The sequence below is a fragment of the Lasioglossum baleicum genome, chromosome 13 (genome assembly GCF_051020765.1).
Source record: "Lasioglossum baleicum chromosome 13, iyLasBale1, whole genome shotgun sequence".
Lineage (NCBI taxonomy): Eukaryota > Metazoa > Arthropoda > Insecta > Hymenoptera > Halictidae > Lasioglossum > Lasioglossum baleicum.
In genome coordinates, this window is record NC_134941.1 from 5,212,395 (window position 1) to 5,221,888 (window position 9,494).

The following is a 9,494-nucleotide window of genomic DNA, read 5'->3' on the forward strand; positions in this document are numbered from 1 at the left end:
CGTGTCGATACCAGTTTGGCATAATACGTGTGCCAGAATTTATATATGTATGTGGTACTCGTTACAGGAAGCTGGCGTTCGACATGCATAAAATTATTAGCCTGTACAATACGACTACGGTTTTTATTGTATGTATGCTTTTTTCATAAATTAGAGAATTACTTACAAGTGAAAACACTCTAATATATCTGTACGCGCAAATGCATTAGTTAATTGGCGTCGGTATACAAATTCACCCGTTCTACTGAATTTATCACATAAATTAGCGGTAGAATGATTTCGTTGAGTACATGAAGTCGTTCATAAACATTTCCGAACAGGCCGCAGAGATACAAACATTTATGAGACACAAAGTAATGAGGCAAATAAAGTGTAATTTACATAAATTCGTGGTAAAATAAAATCACTCGGTTTTAAAAATGTTTACTCTTCTCTCATATTGAGATCGCGAAGATGAGGTAGTTACTATTAAACTTTCGTAAAAGAAAAACATTGATGGTAGATTATTCATAATAAAATGACCTGTTAAACATGTTTTAATAGTTATTGAGATTGTGCAGACGCATGGGGAATTATTTAATAAATTCATTTCTTGGGATATAATAATAAAAATCGCTGTAAGTTTGAATCAATATATATATTCTTGTTATTTTTATATCAAATTATTGAAGGGGGAAATGCATTTTCGTCGAAATTTTGTTTCTTACAATTGTCTTGTTGTTAGATAATTTTTACTCTGCATTGTCCGCCGACAATAAAAATTTCTTAAGGAATTTTCTAAAAACGACAATTTCGTGTGTAATCGAGAAAGAGACTGTGCAACAACTTCTACAATTATTATATTTCCGAGAAAATAATTATTACAAATAATTAGAAAGTCTACTAACAGGCTATTAGTATAGCACCATGTCGACATATGAAAAATTTAGAATGTAGTACATTAATAACAACAATGCTGAAAATGGTTGCCTACTGGATGGCTACTGGAGCAATTGAGGGGTCCACTGCAAAAAATGAGATTTTTAATAATTCTAACACCTCGTGGTGTCTAGAAACTAAATATTTTCCTTTTTAAATAAAAAGAATTGTAATTTAAGATTCTACTAACACAAAACTATTCACACTCAAGTCTTAAAATCACCCAAAACGAGTGCTACCTCCCCCTTGCAGTGGACCCCTTAATCTACATACATATACATTACATATTTAGGAAATTCGATGTTATAGTGCATGGGCTTAAAAATCGGGTTACGTATTTAACATTTTATTTACCGGAAGCCTTCTTTTATACAATAATCCTAAACAAAATTATTAGATTGCGTAATAACGCAATAGAGGGAGAGTTGTTGGTTTATGTTTGAAGTTTCTCTGTTGCTGTTGAAGGATCTATTAATTGTGTTAAGAGGCTTAACAAACAGGCGATCAACGAACGCAATCCAAAAATTCGCTGAAAAGATCATTTCGGAAAGAGGGAATATCCGGTGGCGAGGACACTAGCCGTGGTGGAACTTTATTCCCACAAACGAGCCACGAAAACGCCGCTCGCAGCCCCGGTTTTACCGACATCACGCCGAACTAATTTCGAAGTTGCGGCTGGCTCGCATAAAATTAAGAAAATCTATCCGCGGCCGCCGAAACTTCGCGTTCCGGTTACATTTTTTCGTTGTTTTTTCACGGGCGAGGCGAAGGGTCGGTCGGGTGAAAAGGAGCCGCACGGTTCCGCGATGAATATGAAATACAAAGTTCCAGAAGAAAGTCGGGGGTCTGCGAAAACGGAGAGAGACGAAGAACATGGGGGAAAGGTGGGTTTCAGAGGGTGGAGGGGAGGGGTGTTGCGGAGGGATGGCAGAGCAGAAAGAGAAAAGAGAGAAGGCGAGCCACGGACGCGCGCGGCAGTCCCTGGCAGCAACTTAAATTGACTCGATAAAAGTTCGCGGAATAAAGCGGCCCTGGGCTTCGCCACTATATCAGAAACATCTGCCAAACGTTATTACAACTTTGAATAAAGAACGGCGCCGGTCGAGGCCCGGGGTGGGGGCTCGGGGGTGCTAACCGGTCCGAGAAAGAGAGGAAAGTTCCTTTTCTCGTGGCAACGAGACGCCCGGGCAGAAGGTAGAATCACTCCCTCATCCCTGAGAGCCGGAAACTTTTTCGCTCCTCGACCGTGAGAACTTCGCCAATAAATCAAGTCGTTATTTTAATTTTTCCGGGCGGCCCCCACCGTGTACCAACGCGACACGCGAGCTTCGCGCTGACGACGCCGCGCGCCCCGTTCCTTTTCAGTTTCAGAACATCCGACGACTTCTGTGTGCCGCTAATTGATGGAGTTTCTGGGAACACGAAACACCGTTGATACCCTTCGGCGATCTTGGTGCGTGGAACACGGGTAATTTCTCTTAATATCCGAAGCACCTAAGGGCTACCTTGATGATCCTCGAGGATCTCACTGAAAAAGCAGTAACGAGAGTTCACCTAACGCCGGACATTTCGTTCACACGTTGAGCGCCACGCGAGATTTCAACTATTTACAGAATATTTTTATTTACCAGGAGCTTGTTAATAGGATTTTTAATAATTGTGCTATATGTAGATACCAAAAGGAAGCTTAGAGATCTTTTACATTATAAGCTCAAACGAAATTATTAGTTGATGTTACTGAGAGTGGTTTGTTGGCTCAAAATTAAAATTATGCTGTTGCTGTATCCATTAAAATGTCTTGAACTATGCACCGTATAGACTTTTAAATATTATAAAATACTCGCCTGTAGGTCATGTGTTAATAATAATTGTTAGATTATACTAAATATTATGTTAAAATTTTATCAACATTATATTAAAATAACAAGTAAATTGTAGCTATTAGACACTCCTTAAGAGCACTGTTTCATTTCTCGTAAAATTCTGCGAAAGAATGTTCTTACTTAAAAAATGAGCTTTGTAACTATCTTTACGATCATCTCTACAGTACTTGAAATTTAGGCAAGAGGGATGTAGGGTACTTATCAAAGGGGGCGGATAAACTACTATAGCAAAAACAATGACTGCATCATTCGAATTCGATGATGCCGTTAGAATCAAATAAATCAAATCTAACGGTGCGCACGGAAGCTATTCAGTACAAAGATTTTTCTATCTGTCAGGTGGAACCTTCCACCGAATTATAAAAGTGTAAATACCATAAACATTCAGAGAAGTTCTAGATCCGGTGAATAAAAGAAACCGTGCAAAACCCCAGAAGCATAAAAAGCAATGGAACCTAAACGGACTGGCCCTGTCTTATCGATGAGTCCGAGGATCGCCGAAGGAGGTGTTCCGATCATCAAAAACCGCAGAAAAGTGTTGATTGAGTCGAATCAATTAAAACCCCGGGCGACGTGGTATCGGGAATGGTAGATCGTCGGGGGCAGAAACAAACAGACAGCGGGCACCGATACCTTGTATCTCAATTTATAATGTAATCGCTCCTTCCCTCCGAGGTTTTCAATGGACCCGTCGATCTCTACCGAGCGGCCATTTACGACGTGAAACCGCGGGGCCGACGATTTCACCGACGAGGAAAAAGAGAACGTCGAAAAAATAAAGTGGGAACACGCTTGTCCATATCTGACCGAGGATCTTTTGTGGTGGCTCCTGGTCTTCGAAGCTCCTCTACGTTCGAACCCGATATCTTTTGATCGGCTACCTTCCTTTCAGCGAGATAGACTTCTTCGACGAGTCCTCCTTGCCTGTTTCTTCTCTCTTTTTCTCTTTCTCTCCTCTGCCTCTTCCTGCTTCTCTCCAGTCGACTTCTCCCCTTCCGTCTGCTCCTTTTATCCGCTTCGATCACGTCCTCGCGGTTTTGTTCGGTAAACAAACCCACGATTGTTGCGGTCCGTCCGTGGTTCGTCCCGGTGCGGTGCGGTGGCACGCCATTTCGCGGTCACTGCGAAAAATCCATTAGAACCACGCCTCCTCTGCCGAGACAATCACGCAGTTCCTCGAGATATCTTCACGAATTGCGGAGAATTGTTTGTCGTTAGACGCGCGACGAATTTAATCAGGATTCCAATGAGTAGGCTGCCGATTTTATGATGAAGTCGAGTAACTGCAATTCGGAATGACAGAAAGATCGAAAGAACTGATTAACTTTTGTAATATTGGTCTTGGATTTTTTTTTTTGAGAAGTTAGATGATGAAAATTGCAGTTTTTCTATCAATCTTTCAATGCCTCTCGTTTCTTTCGGTGTTTCTTTCGAACTAACCCCAAACACAGCTTTAATATTAAATGACCACATCAAAAACACTCAATTTTTGACATACATCCTAAATGAAAAATGTTAATATTCAATAATATTGTTCCAATGAGTAACCATTTTTCAACCATGCTAATTTGAATATCTACTCATTGTTCAGTGATGGAATAGTTCCAAAACCGGTCGGAAAGGGAAAAATCGGAACTTCATTGAAACGCGATTTAACAAAACGACGCGGCGATTTCATTTAGACCGAGCTAATAATTATTAGCATTTTAATACGATCGGTTACGGTTAGAGGTAACGAATAAATTCCATTTGGCTGGGTCCATGAAGGCGTACTGAATGGGCGACGGTCTCGTGGTCGTCGGTGCCGAGTCGCAATTGATATTACCGATCGGATCCCGAAGAAAGCAATCGGAACGGAGAAATGGAGATCAAGGAGCCGGCGCGCGGCGGAAGGTGGTGCAGCCGGCCGAATCGATTGGAATTAATCGAATCCGTGTAGGGAGGTGGTGCGCGCCAGGTTAGCCGAGATTTCTGGCGATTTAATTCCGGTGGCCGAGTTTCCATCGTCGGGGTTCTGGCAGCCGTGGAATCTCCCATTCGCCTACGGATCCCCGTACCCGATTTCCATTGATAGCGTCGGACGCGAACGCCGCTGCAGGCGGGCCATGTTCGATCCTCGGAAGTCGAGGATTCCGCGGCGGCCATTAGTAACCGAATTAATTAGGCAAATCGGTAGCCACGATGCAGTTACAATTAATCTGTACCGCGATTCCGCGTGCAGAGCTATTCCGAACGGCTGTACATTCTGCGGCGGGTAATTGCGCGCGGTTCCACCACCGGCGCCGTTTCTGTCGTTCGATAACAAAATAGCCCCCGACGAACCCTCTCCCCCCGACAGTCGGAACTTCCGGTCCGCTACGGCCGAACGATGTTTTTGTTAATTATAGTCCGCCGGGTAATTGAGATACGTTTGGAAATCCGTGGCGTAGTATCTCGGAAAGCTGCCAGACTTTATCGAGTACGATCGGCTTTTTTCGCGTTCCTACGATCGACACTCAACGATCCAGTCGATCGAGAGCTTACTCTTGTCTTCTTCTTGCTTTTCGATGGGGCGGTTCAGAAACGAGATGGACAGGTTTCTTATGTTTCTTGAATCCGTTTAGCCAAATGACGGGCTTTGGGTTCATTTTGATTCGGAATTGTAAACATTGCATTTTTAAATGCTAATTTTTTAGTGGCCGATTCGTCTCATCAAAAATTCTACAGAAACTATTCACGCTACGCTGTTAAGATTAACAAGAAAATATTTTTATTCTCTAGCAGATGGATTAACGTTGTACGATTAACATGTAAACTGGGAGGTGCAAAGTCACAAGCATTGACCATATTAAAAGAGTAGAGTGCTTTTGCATGTAATACGATAAAGCAACAGAACGCGTTGCGCAGTGTTCATAGGAACTTAATAAAAAGAACACAACTGTGAGAATCGAACATGACGGGAATCATTTCAAACGATTTTTATTGTAATAACTTTAACGCAGTTGGCGACGTTAAAAGTGTTCATGTACGCAATCATTGACAGCAATATTTATACTGTTTATATCAATGGTCTTTTTCTATCTTATTTTGTTTCGGTGTTTTTCTGCAAGGGGTTCAATTTAATACATTGCCAATGTTTACGTTCTTATTACAAAACAATTTTTCCAAAAATCTACAGCACATTTTGACAAGATATTAGATATTATTTACTACAAATATTATAATGCAGGATAAAAATTTCCGAAATTAATTTTCAAAGGGGATTTAGAAATAGGGTGTAAGCTCGTAGAATAAACAATTAAAAAAGAGAAATTACGAGCAACGCAGACTTATTGTAGGTGATAATTCGAGAGGAACAGAAATGATTCTCTGAGAAACAATGAAGCAAAGTTTACTGGGTCCACTGGAACGATTCGGATGAAAACAACAGTCTGAAGAACAACGGAAATTAACGCTGTCTTTTTGCAAAACGACCAGAGAGAGGACCGTTAGTGGTTATAAACGGATCGTTGGCCACATTAAACGCATATTTATCTCGTGTTGCCATGGACGACGTTTCCGTCGTCGTTATTTCATCGTTATTTCCCTGTTATTTCCGGCACATGGTTAAGCGAGAATTATTACGAGCGTTACCGGTATCGGCCAGGTACGATCCAGCCTCGCAATATCATCCTTCTTTCTCGCTATAAACCACCGAAAATTAAGTTACGGCCAGGAATTATAGTCACTTTCACGGACAATGAGTGCCCGAATTCGGAAGAACGCCGAGAATTATACTTGTTATTTACCTTTGCAAAAACAATGAATCGACCGAACGAATACGACTAAATAAAAGTGTAGTGATTTCCACGTGAAATTGTTTATTCACTTTCACTTTTCAACCGCTTTAGCAGCTGATAATGTTGGCATAACAATGTTAAAGAAAGGTGTGTCTTACAGAAACAGCGGCAACTGTTCTCAAACAATTATTATTGAAATTATAGGAGTGTTTCCATAAAATTTTCATAGATTTCTTTACTTATATATTATGATAAAAATTGCACAAAATCTAAATAAATTCAGTCTTTATTTTTATAAGACCACATGTACCAGCCAATTCTAACGTACTTATTCACTAATTACTATCATTTTCTAATAACTACCTACCGGTTAAAAATAGATAGACAGATTGTAAATAAAAAATGTGATAACGATAGAACATTACAGTGTAAGCATTGCAACGTAACAATTGAAGATTGCAACGTTAAAAAAATAAGTGGTTGCAAATAATCGTGAACGGGGTATGGGTCTGTGAAAAAGAAATTGGATCTCGGTGGAGCTACGGGAAATGCAGTTCGGACTCTTTAAACACTTTCCGGAGCGTGATTAGAGGCGATCGTAAAACGGATCGGGGCGATTAATTATCGGTCACACAAGAGGCTTTGGACCATAATCCGGCCGAGTTTAAATGTCGAACGTGGGGGGTTACCAAATCGTGGCGGGGTGTGATTTGTGGCGAACGCTTAGAGGACGAAATTGCACCGCAGGACCAAGCAGGATCGGTTCTACGTCAGGGTGATTAGACGTTATTGATGCCCGAACGGTACTGCAGCTTCATGGCAATGAGCATCTGAATCATTCGGCGCCGCCGCCGCGCGTTCGGAATTACCGTTAAATCCATATTCTTTGCGTTAACGCCGGTGTTAACACTCGGCTTGCTCGAATGCCGAGTACTGTTATTGACTCTAAAATCCTGATTGAGGATCTGATTCGTTCGCTCTGTGATTGCTCGCAGCCCCTACAATTTTAACACTACAACCATCGGACGAATCAAACTAACTTCTTTTCGAGTTTTCCTTTCGCGATTATTGAAATTGTACAAATCTTCTCATCAGAAATTTTCGAATGAACTTGAAGCACATATTATAGTGAATAAATATAATCTTCTTATCATTACAATGAGAGGTATTAGATGTAGAAATAAGTACTATCCATACAATTTTATACAAACGACATAGCTATTTAAATGGAAATATACCCTTGCTCTTTTACAGTTTTAGAGCATCGCAACCCCTTAAATGGACCTTCAAAATACGTATACATATTTGAAAAAGGCAACGATTCAATCAATGTATTTAATATTTATTTCCATCGAAGTGGTAAATCCAAACGTAGTGGTAACAGATCTCTGAAAGTTTTACACATACATAGTGGCTGCAAATAAGCCGGTGATTATAATCATTGTTTCCAACTTAGTGATCAGACACACGAGAAATACAATAAAGTGCTCTGTTTGAACACTTTTTCGTTACTTTCTATCAGAGATTGACACATGTAAGAAGCATCCCCGCTGCGATTACACGTAAGCTACATAAACCGAAGCTATTAATTACGAGGAGCGAGACAACGTGAGATAATTAATTACACCGGGTAATCTGCAAGCAGAATCTTCACGCGAGATAGATCCTCAATCTTTTTCCCCGAATTGTTAATTGACGCCGCGGCGAGGAAAGAGCAGGAGAACACTCCGATAAAATCGGCGCGTAGATGGCGCGCCGTGTCTTAATTGCCGTCTCCATCTCGTTTGATTCGCGGCCGATAAACATAATTACAACTTACGGCCGCGAAAAATCGTGTCGTCGTGAATTCGACAGCTCGCTTTCTTCGGAACAGAAGGGTCCAGGTGCGAAACAGTACGGCTTGGACACTCGTCTTCTATTCGATCCAGCGTGCAAGCTGGATTTTCTGATGCCTACCCTCACACATCCCTTCCCAAGCCCTTCAAACCTTCAGGAATCGTTGCTTCCTGATCGGTCGGCCGGGAACGATAAGGGAAACATATTTATTTCCAGGTGAACCGAGGCGAATAGCGGAGACGTGATGCGGAAACGATATCTGGATGTGCGCGAAAATAACAGAGGATTCGCATACAGTCCTCGCAGAAAGTCTGCGACACCCTCTAACTCGGTAGTAGTTCGTTCTTTGCGTTCAACAGACCTCGGATCCAACACTTCTGAATTCATTAATATCTAACAATTTTTCTAAATACATATTTTTAATATCGAAAACGGTGTTCAAAAATTTCAAAAGTTGAGTAGATTTATTTTTACATTTTTCTTTACTTGGAACGTTTGTTTGAAGCAATTTTAATTCGCATTTTTCAACAATCCTTGCTTAACACTACTATGCCTGGTTTCACGCTTTTTATAATTATTGATATTACGAATATCCCTCTGCTAGAAATTATTAAATAAATTTACTCATTCAACTACATATGTAGGTACTGTTATAAAAATGGCGAGAAAGTAAAATAATTTAGTCTTGCAACGTAGGCAGTGGCGACAATTGTTACGAAGTTACAGTAAATCAAAATTAAAAATTAAAAAATTTATATCTTACATGCACCTAGTACAGTATTTTTGTTGAACTAAATCCAATACATTTTTGCTTACAGTTATCGCTTTTAGAGAAAGTTAGGAAATTAGTTGAAGTAGAAAGTTGATATAATTGTCGGCGATATTTTCTTGGAAGCAAATGTTCATTCAACTGGGATACCTGTACTGCTCTCTTTACGAGATAGTATGCAATTTCGTGATTCAGTAGGCTGGTATGCGATAGTTTGCAAAATAACTTGTAATCGAAGAAATTATCCAATAGTTGGTACACGTTTCATTTTCGGATATTAAATATTTCAGCATAATTATCGAGAGCATAAATTTCTTCTGTATGTACGCC